Raw genomic sequence first — 14,270 nt, 5'->3', positions numbered from 1 at the left:
ACGCAAACATTATTGTTATTATTACATTTTCACTTGATTCTTGGTGTTGTTACGTCTCGCTGCTGAGTCCGTGGGAAGATCAAGAAGGGAAACACGCGAGTTACTTCCCGACGCGGCTAAGGACCTGGTAGAGATTTCCATAATGATGATGACTGTTGGACAGGGATGGATTAAGGTGCTGTTGAGTGTTGAACTGCTTGTGTTCTCGGAATAGATTGAAAGATTGATGGAACTGAAAAGAATACTCAGTTGTTGATCGAGATTATTGTATAAATGTATTGACTTTAAAACAAACAACACAAAGAACAAATTGAACATTGTAGTTCGAAAGATGATGATGATGATGATGATATAGGAACCCACCATCAGTGCATGGAATACTCCGGTGGCTGAAGATGCTTTTAACAGTAAGGATAAAATTATGTTATCAACCGACATTCACATTAACGCTGCATGAAGGGCCAGAATGGGGCGGATCCATAAACAGAGTCATTTATGCGCAATCCGAAGGTACAGATAATCTTCTTCTGCCGTTTTTGCATACACATAGTTTTTTGGGCATATTTTGGGAATTTCCAAACGTTTTTTCTTCTTTTCCAGTCTACAACATTAGTTGAAAATATGGTTGGAATATTATTCATAAAATACTGAAAATGCAAGTATGGCAACATTGGTCACTGGATGAAGTGTGCTGTAAAAGACACATATTCGTTTTGGCTGTACTAGTATTAGTAGCAGAAAGGAATGAAAAGGCACTTTTCGTCTTTTCGAATGGCCAGCTGCAACTGACGAGGGATAATCCTGGTCTTGTTGTTCCAACGGGATGTGTTTCCAGCTAGCTCCAATATTTTGGCGGCGAGATAATCCTTTACGGTCGCAAATTAGATGGATGCTCTGGCGTAGTAGCCTTTTCTCAGCAGGCGGTGGATTCGACCGACAGAAAACTGGAGACCGGCACGAAACGAGCGTGATTTTGTTTTTCCCTTCACCTTTACTTCTTTATCGTATCCAGACATAGCGAACGTATGTGTGGTGTAGCCAGTATGAATGTAACACACGAATGATACCGCACTCGCATACGACCCCTGGCTTTGTACTCGGCTCATATTGCGTTCGAAGTCAAATCGAATGAAATCGGTTAACTTCCATTGTCAAAGAGGTGCTAATTTAGACCTGTTGGAAATAAATGTAATAGTTGGTGAAGGAAAATGATTTTTAAATTTAATTCTTGGATCATGGTTTGACATCGCTGATAAGAACTGTTTAAAAAAAACAGCATGGAGCTGTAGAAACTAATTATTACAGTCAGTCCATGGTGCCAGGTGAATCCTAATAATCACCTTCTCTCTCAATGTAGCATTGTGGTCTCTGGCTATCCAACAAGATGAACTTATAGAAACCGACCAAAATCACACTTCTTTTTGTTCAAGATTTGCGGTTCGCTGCATGAAATTAGCCGGAACCAATCACGAACGAGCTTCGGTTAGATGATTTAAAATCGGTTTTTTCGTGCGTGTGATTTTTTTAGAGAGCATTAAAAAGTTTCAGGAAAACCCTGAGGCGGGAAAAAAATGTACAAAAAACCAAAAGTTTCAGAGAACACGTTTAAGCTGCCATCATCCGACCCGCTAAAATCAAATTGCTCTTGCTCAGACCCTGATTTCTCCCTGGCACTCTCTTACGGCATTACTTCGGGGAGGAGTTTTTAAGTGCATGCGTGCACCCACTCTAATTCAACTACTTAGTAGTTAGTTCCTTCAGTAGGGTTACAGCCCCACTCCCCGACACACCACCAGTTCTCCACCATCCACACAGACTAGCAATTTCTGCATGGCAGACGGAAAGCTGGCTGTGAGTCGAGACATAGTGCTCCACCTCTACGAAAACAATCTGTGCGGCACACTTCAGATTGTCTAATTCACCGAGCCCTTGGGCTCCCTTATGCCTTTCAGCAGCACGACTCGGCTCGCTTGTGCCAGTTTGCACCGCAACTCCCTTCTCGTACAATTTAGCGTTGAGCTCCCGACTTGTCCACAAACTACTCGGTCTAGTCCCCAACGGTCGTCCTAGCCTACTCCGACGGATAATTCCCCAGCGAGAAAAGTTCTCCCGAAACCGAGCCAACCAGTCAGGTGTCGAGGTCAGTTCGGCGATACCGGTGGAAAAGGGCGTCTGGTTCGATGGTGCCTCGATGACTCGCAACTGGTGGTGTCTAGTTGCGATCTACTTAGTCTAGTCCCCGGTGGTGAATCTAGTTTACGCCGACGGAGAGTTCCCCGGCGCAGGAAGTTATCCCGATACCGCTTCTTCTTTGGTTTTAGCTCCACAATTTCTTAAACCCTTTGGCTTCCTCTCGTTTCAATTCGCTCTACTTTCCCAATGAGCCATTCAGCTCCATTCCTCTACTTTCCCGATGAGCCATTCAGACTTCTCCTGATACTGGTGTTCGTTTCTGTGAGCCATTTAGCTCTCCGTGTAGTCCCGATCTACTCGACCTAGTCCCCGGCGGTGGATCTAGCCTACTCCACGGGCCAGCCAGTCGGTGCTGAGGTCTATCCGGTGATTCCGGGTAGAGCGTAGCTTTCGATTAACCAGCGCTCCAACGACCCACTGCTAACTGTGCAACGCATTCTACTCGGTCTAATCCCTGGCGGTGGATCTCACGAGCTACCCGGAAGGGTCTCAAAGTCGATCCGGCGATTCCGGTGAAGCTTGACGTCCGGTTCACAGGCGGCCCGACGACCTAAACTCGGTGCTACGTCACGTACTACTCAACTGGTCCCCGGCGGGGAACCTAGTCTACACAAAAACTACGTCAAATGGAAGTTCACCTCTTAATGCTTCCTATGCACCCAAGCCGACACATTTGGGATGAATCGGTGGGTTCACCATCCTTTCTCCGCGTTGTCGCACTCCTGCTGCCATTTAGATAACGAGTCCGCTCGGACCAGTCTTCTTGCGTTACGTGCATTTCTCCGCTGGTAGCATTCCACGTCCTCCGCCAGGATGATGCAGATGGGCGATAACGCATACTGCTTCCGACGATATTGTTCTGTAGGCACTCGTGACTCGTACGTCCATCAGTCGGAGTGTCCTGTTCAGCTTTTCACGGTTCCGCTTGGTTTTTAGCGCGGCACCCCAGGTAGGAACCCCTTATCGGAGTATCGGTAACGAAACAGTAAATTGCAGACGTCTCGTGCTGCTTCTCGGGCCGCCGACGTTTGCCATGATTCTCGCTATTGCGTTCGTTGCCCTCACCGACTTTTCGCAGGCGTAGTCGACGTGGTTATTGAAGCTCAACTTGTCGTCGATTATCACTCCCAATTGCTTCAGTGCACCCTTCGATGCAATCACGTACCCTCCGACGTCGATCTACATTCGCTGAACCGCTTTGCAGTTTCTGAGCAACAACACCTCCGTCTTGTTATGGGCTATTTGCAGCTTAACCCCGTTCATCCAGCTCTCGATCGCGTCTATTGTCTCCGTCACCGACACCTCCACTTCTTCAAATGTCTCGCCCATCACCGTTAGTGACACGTCGTCCGCGAAACCCAGGATTTTCACTTTCCTGGGCAACCGCAGTCCTAGGACTCCATCGTACATCCCGTTCCAAAGAGTTGGACCAAGAATGGAGCCCTGAGGAACACCCGCTGTGACTCGTGTTAACTTCTGCCCTTCGCTTGTCGCGTACAGCAACACTCTGCTTTGGAAGTAGATCTTCAGGATCTGGCATGTAGATAGTCGGGAACCCTCATTCTGTGTAGCGCTGCAGCGATGGCATCCTAGCTGGCATCGCTGCAGCATTCTTCACATCTATCGTGACTACAGTGCAGTGTCGATCTTCTTTACGCTTCTGTTTAGATGCCCTCTCGGCTCTCCCGAGCATTGTCCGAAATGCATCCATTGTCGATGCTCCTTTGCGGAAGCCGAACTGCATCTTGAACAGTGCGTGCTCGCCTTCCGTGAATTTCGTGAACCTGTTAAGAGCGATCCTTTCCAGGAGTTTTTCGAATGTATCAAGCAGGGCTTGTACGAGACCGGAGCGCCCGGTGGCTTCCCTGGCTTCGACAGCAACGCCAGCTTCTGGACCTTCCGCGTTTCGGGGTAGTTGCCTACATTTAGACACTTCTGCAGCACCATCCTGAACATGTCCGGATATGATGATTTGGGAGAGCGATACGAGCGTTCAATTCCTGATAAACTTAGCTTCGAATCTGCGTGGTTGTTCTTTACCGCTATTAGGACTCCAACGCCTCGGCCCAGACGGCCGGTTGTTAATTTGCGGTCGTAGTGGTATATTGCGTAATTTGACGCAAGCTCAACGTTTAATATGTCTTCCAGTAGTCAAGTTTCCGTTAGGACAATGACGTCGTAATGACTAGAAGAAAGCGCTAGATGGAGTTCTTGTGTTTTCGTTCTCATTCCTCCATCGTTCTGGTAGTAAACGGAAAGAAACTGCTCGAAATGTGCAATAACTTCGGGAACAGGCAATACAGGCAGTAAATCAGGCGATATGACTAGTTTGGGAGGAAGGCGAAGAACAGCGGAGGTCTGGCGCATTCGGTTTACAAAAACCTTTCTGGAATCCAAATTCTCTTCGAATCCACTATAAGCAGTCCCAACTAGCCACCGAGACGGCGTTATAGCTTTATCTTTGAGATCCGTGAGCAAGCCAACTTTGTAGGAGACAAAGTGCAGCGTTCTTGGATCTCTATTACGAGGGGGCAACTTCACGACAGTGATGTTCGAATTTACTAGATTGTATGCCGCAAACTTGGTGACATTTTCATCAGGAACACAAGCAAAAACTTTTTATCTTCACGATTCATAACGATGGATGATGTCAAGGAACCGGGGGCATCAGTGCCTCGTAGCAGCTTCTGCTTTCCGCAGAATTAGAGGAAAGTATCCGTTGTCCAGGAACCGGTGTACAACGTTGATCGACGTTTAGAAGTAGGTCCGATTTACCACATTTAATTCCTCCATTATGTCGTTCTGAATTATATTTTAAAGTTCCTCGATCACTATTTGGTTTTGCGGGCTCAACGGACACCATGGTGTTACGAACAGCTGCTTTGTCCATGATATTTTTGCAGGTGTTACACATCCAAAATAAGTTAGATTTCTTAAGAAAAGCGAAAATTAATTCGTCGATTAGTCCGCAAAATTTCGTGCAAAATGACAAAGAGCTCACTACGATCGTGGTGCTGTGGAACCTTTAAAGTATTCAGTTTTTGTGACGGTTATGTCATTGTTCCGGTTGATGTACTAGTTAGTTCACAGATGCAGCTCTGTCATTTGAGAACAAAATTGCTACTTCTTCGCTAGAACTCACTTTGCATATGAAAAAGCAAAAGCGCGAAAATAATAAAAAACAATATTTTTTACTACGCTACACTTGAAGTGATCTTTTTATGTTGCAACGCGTGTCGTTTGAGTATTTTTTTTCTCGCCTGGCCATTTCTGTACCGTCATTCTGTTTTTTCTCTCTCGCTCTCTCTTCAGTGAACAGAAGGGAGACATTTGGCGTGTGCGAATCAACATGCTCGCTAAGGACTGTCGTTGAGTGTCATGAATTTTAAATCAGATTATTTTCCTGCCCTCTGCTATTTTCGCGAACATATTGTGATCCCAGCCCCAAACAGGACGCGTGCTAGAGCGGTGAAAATGAAACGGTGGAGTACAGCATCAAAAGGTCATCATCGTTGGTAAATGTGATTTCGGGTTTAATGTGCGAAAAAGTGAGTGTGTACTTCTGGCGACCCCTCAGATTATGTGATCTAAACGTCTTCGGTGCAGTGATTATAATTCGGTGAGATTATGATAATATAGTATTTTCTGCGAACTACCTGGATTAGGATGTTTGGGATTGCTTTCACTGTTAACTTACCAAAACCACAACTGACGCCGTAAAGCTGAATGCGCCACCTTCATGCCCAATGATTTTGGAACCCATCAAAATATCCCTCTTCGACGGTTTCTGATGTCACATCTGGCTTATCAACGTACATCTCTGAGGAAGAGAAAAAAATGTTTGTGTTTATTAGGACCAATTTTTTGTTGGTCGTATCCACGACCTGGCTCCAGAGAGAAACGCGCGTCCGGAAGAGGGGTTTTACGCACAAATTATGACGCACTTCCACGGCAACGTACCTCGTCATTGTTAAAGCGTCTGGGAACTTTAATTAGCATGAAATTAAAAACTTTTGGCGCCGGAACTTCGTCTAACGGTTATGGCGACAGCGTAAAGTGGAACGGTGTGGAAAATCGATAAAATGATTGGTTGGGGACTTTTTGTTCGGCGAAAGGATTTTGTTTGCCGGTTTGACCTTGGTGCATTTGTAAATGAACAAAATTTAATATCGATTTTCCATTTAAGTATGAAAATAGGACCACACAGGTAACACTTTTTTGACTTTGGTCTCTACAAATCTCATAGCAGGAAACACAACTTACTTATAGCCCTTCGGGAATTCCTTCCAAAACTCAAACCAAAGCCTCAAGATTATCCACCACCGAAATAATTGGCACCATGTTGACTGTTGGCCAACAAAAACCGTCTAATTGCAAAATTAACAATTCATATGGTGCTGCCAGTCAAGTTGCAGCGAGAGAAAAAAAACACCACCGCCTCCAGGCTTCAACAGTCATACCACTGCCAAATCCGTACATTGTTTCTTCTCATCTCGGAAGCGCGTTAATTAAATTTCTCTCAATCTACCGGAGGTGTTCTCTGTTTTTTTTCTGCCCCTGCATCGAATCCGCTTTCGGGCGCAATCCCCAATCGAAAGATCCATCATCGTTTAGCGAGAACGCGAACCCTCACTTGTCGGTCGTGGTTGCCTTTTGGACATTGCCGCTTGGCTGCTCAATTCTCTGCCGCGGCACTTTTGTTCGGAGGTTTTTTTCCTACTGCAACAACACCATTTTGACAGGCTGGGTCTTTTGTTTCTACGGCATTTTGGTACATAGTGATGGAAGGAATGTGCGATTCTATTGTGCTCGGCTCCGAAGGCGCATCGGTTCGTTCCGGTGGTGAACGAAAAAATTGAGGGGAAACGTGAATGCTAGAACAGGAAGGTTTAATGTCATTCTTTTTTGTTGTGCTCCGATAGCCCGTTACCGTCCCTCGAGATGCGTATTCGAGACGGTGAAACCAAAACATTTCAATATGCCAATTCTAAATTCTAACACAATGCAGTAGAATCTTGTGTATGGTGTTGGTAACAAAGCATGGTTTTCGGGTCAAAAATTGGCTGTGAGTTGTTTGAGTGAACTTAAACATGGGATGTCAGACAACGTAAATAATATTCCGGATTCGTTAAATCGATTCGAAATTACTTAATGTCTCAGTTAAACCAACTTAAAATAGGTTCGTAATACGGGTTAGTTTTTGCGGAAATACATACAAAACCGATGTGGATAAATAGTTCGATTAAAGCTTTTGTCCAACTTTAGCAACCTTGTGAAGTGCGATAAACGTGACACACAGTCCTATTTCCTGATCGTACTGTCGTTTCTATCTCTCCCTAAATCAGGATTTCCTCACACAATACGCTGGCCGCTGTTCCCAACTGATGGCAGCCCATTATCTCGATAATTACGATCCATTTATCCGCTTTCTCTGTGATAATAGCTAATCGTTAATAATGCCATAAATTGATACAATATTAATGAAATATGAGAAAAACACTTTCACCGGTAAACTATAAATGGTCGAACCCATTTCGTTGTGGAAATTAGCAGCTGACACGCATCCGTTTTTCATTACACGGTTACTCTGAGTACTCTCACTCGAAACAGTAAAATTTGTTAGAGGCTCCAAATGATGTTTGATCGAAGACATTGGTACTGCATCATTCCCACTGATCGGTTAGGTTTACGCTTACTCGTCAGCAAACCAGAGTTTCTGTGCTTGACCAACCGAGAAATCACCCGGAATCAGCGAGTTGCTTTAAGCGTTCACATATGTTGTTCCAAATGTCAGTTACTGACGAGTTGGATGCGAAAAATTAAAGTCTCTATTTTCTAAATTAGGTGTGACCTCATGTACAAAGTTGTACATTCAACTTTTTCCCCATTCCGGAGTAAAAAGTAAATGATGCATAAGAAAGTTTTAACAAAAAATTAATTTTTGTAACGATGTCTTAGTCTTCATTTTATGATAAAGGTAAACTAAATCAACTCATGACAATAATTCTGGAATTTTTATATTGTAGCATTTTATCATATCCGGCAACCCGTCCCAGCATAGGCACCCGTCATCTAAGATGCATTATAGTATAGGTGTTCACATTTGTCATGTTTGAGTCTGTTGGTTTGTTGATAGTGAAATTAATCATGGCGCCGCGAAACACATATCGATCAATCGAAATGAAGCTTGCAAGCACGTGATGAAAATAAGTATGGCATCGGGGATCGCAAAAGGGCAATTGTTTACATCACTAACCATTCGGAACGAGGTATGGGATAACGTGGTTTTGTTTTCTCGTTCGAGTTTTTTCTTGTTTGCTCGAAAAAATGACAGCCGACGCACACACAGAAAAAAATATGGACACCTGTACATCTCTCCCGTCATCGACTTGCCACTTGTCAGATGAATCACTGGATACACAGTTAAATAAAACAACCCACAGAATAAGTTCTTTTAACTTACTTTTGAGTTGTGCGAACTTATTAGTATTGTCAAAAACAAAACGAGAGAATCGACTCAGTCGAGGTCTTCCGTGGAGGAAGGTACTTTTGAGTTGTTTGGGGTATACTCAAAATTAGGTAAATTTAATCTAAATTTGAGTATAAGAAACCTATCAATGAGTTGTAATTTTTGACGTGGTTAAATGGTTTACCTAATTTTACCTTCCTCCACGATACTTCTAGATTGAGTCTAAAGAACTCAATTTTAGGTAGTTTTTCGTTTGCGTGTAGTTATGTAGTCAGTAGTGTGACAGTATAGAACAGCACAGGATAAGGAACGCAACAAGCATCATTAAGTTAAGTGTGGATATTGAAAGTCATATAACCGCCTATTTGACAGAAATCGTTTTAATTTTTTTGAAACCATTTTTTGATACCGATTTTTGATTTGGCGAAATGAGCGAGTCAAAATTTGCAATAGTTTTATTATGATTTTTTTTTCTTTCAAAAATTGCATTTTGGGTAGTGGAAGCCTATTGGAAATTCTAAGTCGTATAATTACCAATGGAACATTATGTAAATTCCGGGTTCTCACAGACACTTTCGTACTTTTCGCGTAGTTTTTTTATGGTAAGGCTAATGTACATAGTGGAGTGAATTGAAAGCTTACTGTTTCGTGGCTTATTGCACTTTATTCATAATACTACTCCATGTAATTAATTTTACATTATTCCAAAAAAGTATAATAAACTGAATCTTGTTTGGGCGATTGAAATATTTCGCCATGATATTATTTTTCTCGACACTAATACTTTTTTTTATTTATTTATTTATTGTCGTCAAACAAGAGTAGACCGTTTTGTTACAACGATAAAATATAGTATACACTTAAAACATAAAATACTAATAACTAAACTAAACACTATCTGATTTACATAGCACTACTTTAGGATGTTCTTTATAAGCGAAGAGAATTGAAATATTTTTTTAATTTGCTTTTTGTCATTGTTAAGTCAATAGCTTCGCAGTGCTTGTTGTAAGTTGCCATCATCTGATTTAATGGTCCAAACTTGGCATAATTTGTACGATAATTGTTTGTTATAAATGTATTTCGGATTCGTAACTGCCGGGAAGGTATATAAAAATTAAGTTTAGATAGAAGTTCGACTGAATCAATACGACACGAAATTATATCGTTTAGAAATGAAACCATTGCATATTCTCGGCGCTCTTTTAGTGTTTGGATGTTAATGAGCATACAGCGAGCTTTTTAAGATGGGAGAGGAAATCGTGTCCAACCTATTTTGCGAAGTGCAAACAATAAAAATTGCATTTGTACTGATTCTATTCTTTCTTCATGTGTGATTGAGAAAGGTGACCAAACTATGCTACAATATTCCAGTATTGACCTTACATACGAGATGTATAATGTTTTAATTGTATATGGATCATTAAAATTGTAACTAAAACGCTTTATAAATCCAAGCATGTTATTTGCTCTATTGATGATTGTGTTGTAATGGTCAATGAATGTTAATTTTGAATCTAGAATGACTCCCAAATCTTTAACTCTTTCGCACTTTTGTACCACTTGATTTCCTAGAGTGATTGAAATGTCAGGTGTATTTCGTTTCCTACTAAAAGTTGTTGCATTACATTTTTTACGTTTAGTTGCAGAAGGCTTTTGTTACACCAGAGGTAAAACATATGTATTTCTTCCTGTAATATCTTTATGTCTTGTTCGTTCCTAATTTCTAAAAAGAGCTTCATGTCGTCGGCATAGATAAGAACTTTTATGTTTTTGAGAATGTATGATACGTCGTTTAGGAATAAAATGAACAAAAGAGGGCCTAGATGGGAGCCTTGAGGAACTCCTGATGTGACTTGAATGGGATTCGATTTCTTCCCTTTAAATCTAACTATTTGTTGACGGTTAGTTAAATATGATTCGAGCCATTTGAGAAGACCTGATTCAATTCCTAATTTTTTCAGTTTGAATAATAGCAAGGGTATGTCGATACGATCAAATGCCTTGCTAAAGTCCGTGTAAAGAGCTTCAGTGTAGTTTCCATTCTCCATTGCAATCAATGAGTAGTTAACGAATTCTAGTAAATTTGTATTAGTTGAACGTCCTTTGAAGAACCCATGCTGCATGTTAGTAATTCTGTTTTTGATTTGATTGAATAGTTTTTCGTTAACGATTGCTTCAAAGAGTTTACGCATACATGACATAATGGCAATTCCACGGTAGTTACATATGTCAGATTTTTTGCCACTTTTAAAGATGGGTACCAGGTACGAGCTTTTCCATAAATTGGGGAAAATGCCAGATTCAAGCGACATGTTAAAAAGCCAAAACAGAGGAGCTGTGAGTTCCAACGCTAAGTTCTTCATAAATACAGGTGGGATCCCGTCAGGTCCAGAACCTTTGGAGGCATCTAGTTTGTTTAGAGCCTCCATAATATCTTGCACACTGACATGATTGACGCCAATGTCTGTGGTGAATTCTGGGAAGAAACCGAAATATTCGCGATCACGATCTTCTTCAGAAAATGTGGTATAGATGTCTTGAAAGAAGGTTACGAAAAGATTGCAGATTTGTTCCGCGTTGACACCGACATTTTCTTTAAGTTTCATTTTTGAAGGGAAGTTTTCCGATTTTAAATTATTTTTAACATGATTAAAGAAATTTTTTGGGCAAGATTTTATTTGAAGTTCGGTTTTTGAGTTATACTCTTCAAATGCTATTTTAATGGATAGGTTTAGTTGATCGCAAATGTCCAAATAGTTAAATAAGTTCCTTTCATTTCTGATTTTTTTATACTTTTTGTGGGCCTTTTGTTTACGATTTTTTAAATTTTTAATTTGCTCGTTATACCAAACTGGATATTTTGTGTTGCCTTGTCGCCTAATTTTTTTCAGTGGTACTTGTTCAACTATTATATCAAACAATTTTGTGTAAAAGACGTCTACTGAATTTTCGATACTTGTTTCATTTCTAAACAACGTTTGCCAATCTATACTGCTTAGTCTTTGTTTTATGTTGTCAAAATTTGCCAATTGAAATTGAAAGGCCTCTTCGTACTCGCTGTCATCGGGTCTTTTGTTATCATGTACAAATACAGAAAACTCTATTGCTGTATGAAACGCTTCATTTTTCCATAGTGGAGTTAATGATTCGGTGACACAGAAGTCTTCAAGAATGTTTGTGAATAATAAATCTAAATAACAGTTTTGCTGATTTCTAACATGATTAATTTGGTTAAGTCCTAAACTTGCAGTTTTGTCAAATATGGCCTGCAGAGTTTCGTTATCCCCATCGACTGGAAGTAGAATGCTTTCATTTTCAGTGTCTGGAAAGAAGTCAATGCTTCGTTGATTGAATTCACCATAAATATGAACTCTTACCTCTGGGGGGAGCTTGGTTATAATGTCTTCGGCAATAAGAAAAAACTTTTCAAATGTATCTTTGCGGGCATTATTTGGGGGGAAGTACACAGAGGCAAATATATGTGTTTCACCTGCCAGATGGGCTTTAACCCACACATGCTCAAATTCTTTAAATTTCCTTGTAGTAATGATTTCTGTATTAAATTTTGATGTAATTGCTATTAAAACTCCCCCTCCTGACTTCTTTTCAGACATATGAATGTCTCGGTCAGCTCTAAACACATTGTAGCTGTTCCCGAAAACTTCTTCACTTCTAACACTTTCGTCCCAACTAGTTTCTGTAGCCAAAATAATTGTATAGGAGCTACTTAAAATATTCTTGTGAGTTTCATTCATTTTCGATGCACTTTTCATTCTATTAAAATTTTGACAGTAAATTAAAATTTCTACTGACGACTCTACTTGAGGAATCGAGATTACCTCTTTTTGTTGTCGTTCAAATGGCGTCGAATCTTGGCAAACTGCGGTGTCCTCGTCATTTCCTTCTTCTAGGGAATGCGTCAATGTCGTCGAAAACACGAATGTTGAGAATGGCACGCCTTACACAAAACTGTTGACAAGCGCTCCGATGTTGGGTGCATTTGCATCGTCGACCGTGGTAAATCATCCACTGGATAGGGATTCAATGTCGGTCCTCTTTGAAACTGAATTGTTGGCCTATAGTTCGTGGGGGGTCCTGAGAAATGATCTTTTGCAGCCGCAAGAAGCACTCTATCCGGTGGCAGGAAACTATTGTTGTAGTGACTACTCGTATGGTTTTTGTTATAGTGGGTGTTTCTTGTATGTTCTCCGAAAGAAGAATGTTTTTTTACTTTGCACGATAGGTAGCCATCTGACTGTTCGATAGGTAGATTTGGCTTCACTCTGTGCGAAAATTTATAACATAAACAACGCCTTTGGGTTCCACCTTTGAGCCATTCAGCTAGTGACTCTTCTCTTGCTTTTCGTCTCCATCTATTAAGTCGTAATTTAGTTCTAGTCTCAGTGAGCCGTTAAGCTACAGATTTCCTGAGCCAAATAACTCCTGTTTCCTTGAGCCTTTCCGCTCGCAGTTTTATCACTATCTACTCGGATAGTCCACGGTGGTGAACTCACCAAACTGAGAGTTTCCCGACGGAAGAATTTCTCTTGACACCGATACCCGCTTTCTTGAGCCATTAAGCTCTCAGCTTTATCGAGATCTGCTTGGATATTATCCGGCGGTACACTTACTCTACTCCTACTGAGAGTTCTCCAGCGGTGGAATTTCTCTCAGTACCGATGACTGTTCCGTGAGCCAATTAGTTCTCAGCCAATTAGAATCTACCTTACTGTGAATTCCTCGGCGATGGATTTATATCGATCCCGATGCACGTGAGCTTCCCGCTTCGTGCCGAACTACTCGATCTAGTTCCGGCGGTGGACCTAGCCTACTCAGCGGGTCAACCAGCAGGTGCCGAGATCTGTCCAACGATCCCGGGTGGAGCGTAGCTCCAGTTTACTGGCGCCGCATCGACTCACTGTTCGATGCGATTTTCTCGAATTAGCACCCGGCGACTACGGTGGAGTATGGCGTCCGGTTCGCCAGCACCCCGATGACTTAAACCCGGTGCTGCGTCGTGTATTACTCAATTGGTCCCCGGCGGTAGATCTACTCTACTCCGGCGGAAGGTTTCCCTGCGGAGGAATTTTACCCGAACCCAGTTTATTGTTTCACGGCGGCTTTCTAGCCGGCGGAGCTACTTTGTTGGTCCCTTCGCAACTTACTCTGAAGCTCGGAGAATATAGAATATATACTCTTCACTACTCAGTTAACCGCATCTCAGATATGCTCATCGTAGCACATCTCTTCGATGATATTGTCGACTGTCAAGACGGGCATACCCCTTTGGATTTCTTCACATATTCCAGGCAAATGGGGTGACGAAGCATGTATAAACCGCTGCAGGTACTACCGGAAGCAACCATGCTGTGTCAAATGGAAGTTCACCTCTTCATACTTCATGGGAACCAAGACACCCAAACCGACACATTTGGGTTGAACCGATGGGTCCGCAGTTCTTTCTCCGCATTGTCTCACTTTTGCTGCCATCTAGGTAATGAGTCCGCTCTGCTCAGTCTTGTTTCATTTCATGTATTCCCGGATTCCAGGCCATTCGCATTCCACGTCCTTAGCCCGAGAGATGCAGATGGGGATCATCCCGCCA

The sequence above is a fragment of the Topomyia yanbarensis genome, chromosome 1 (genome assembly GCF_030247195.1).
Source record: "Topomyia yanbarensis strain Yona2022 chromosome 1, ASM3024719v1, whole genome shotgun sequence".
In the NCBI taxonomy this organism is placed as follows: Eukaryota; Metazoa; Arthropoda; class Insecta; order Diptera; family Culicidae; genus Topomyia; species Topomyia yanbarensis.
Note: the sequence above shows the minus strand (reverse complement) of the source record.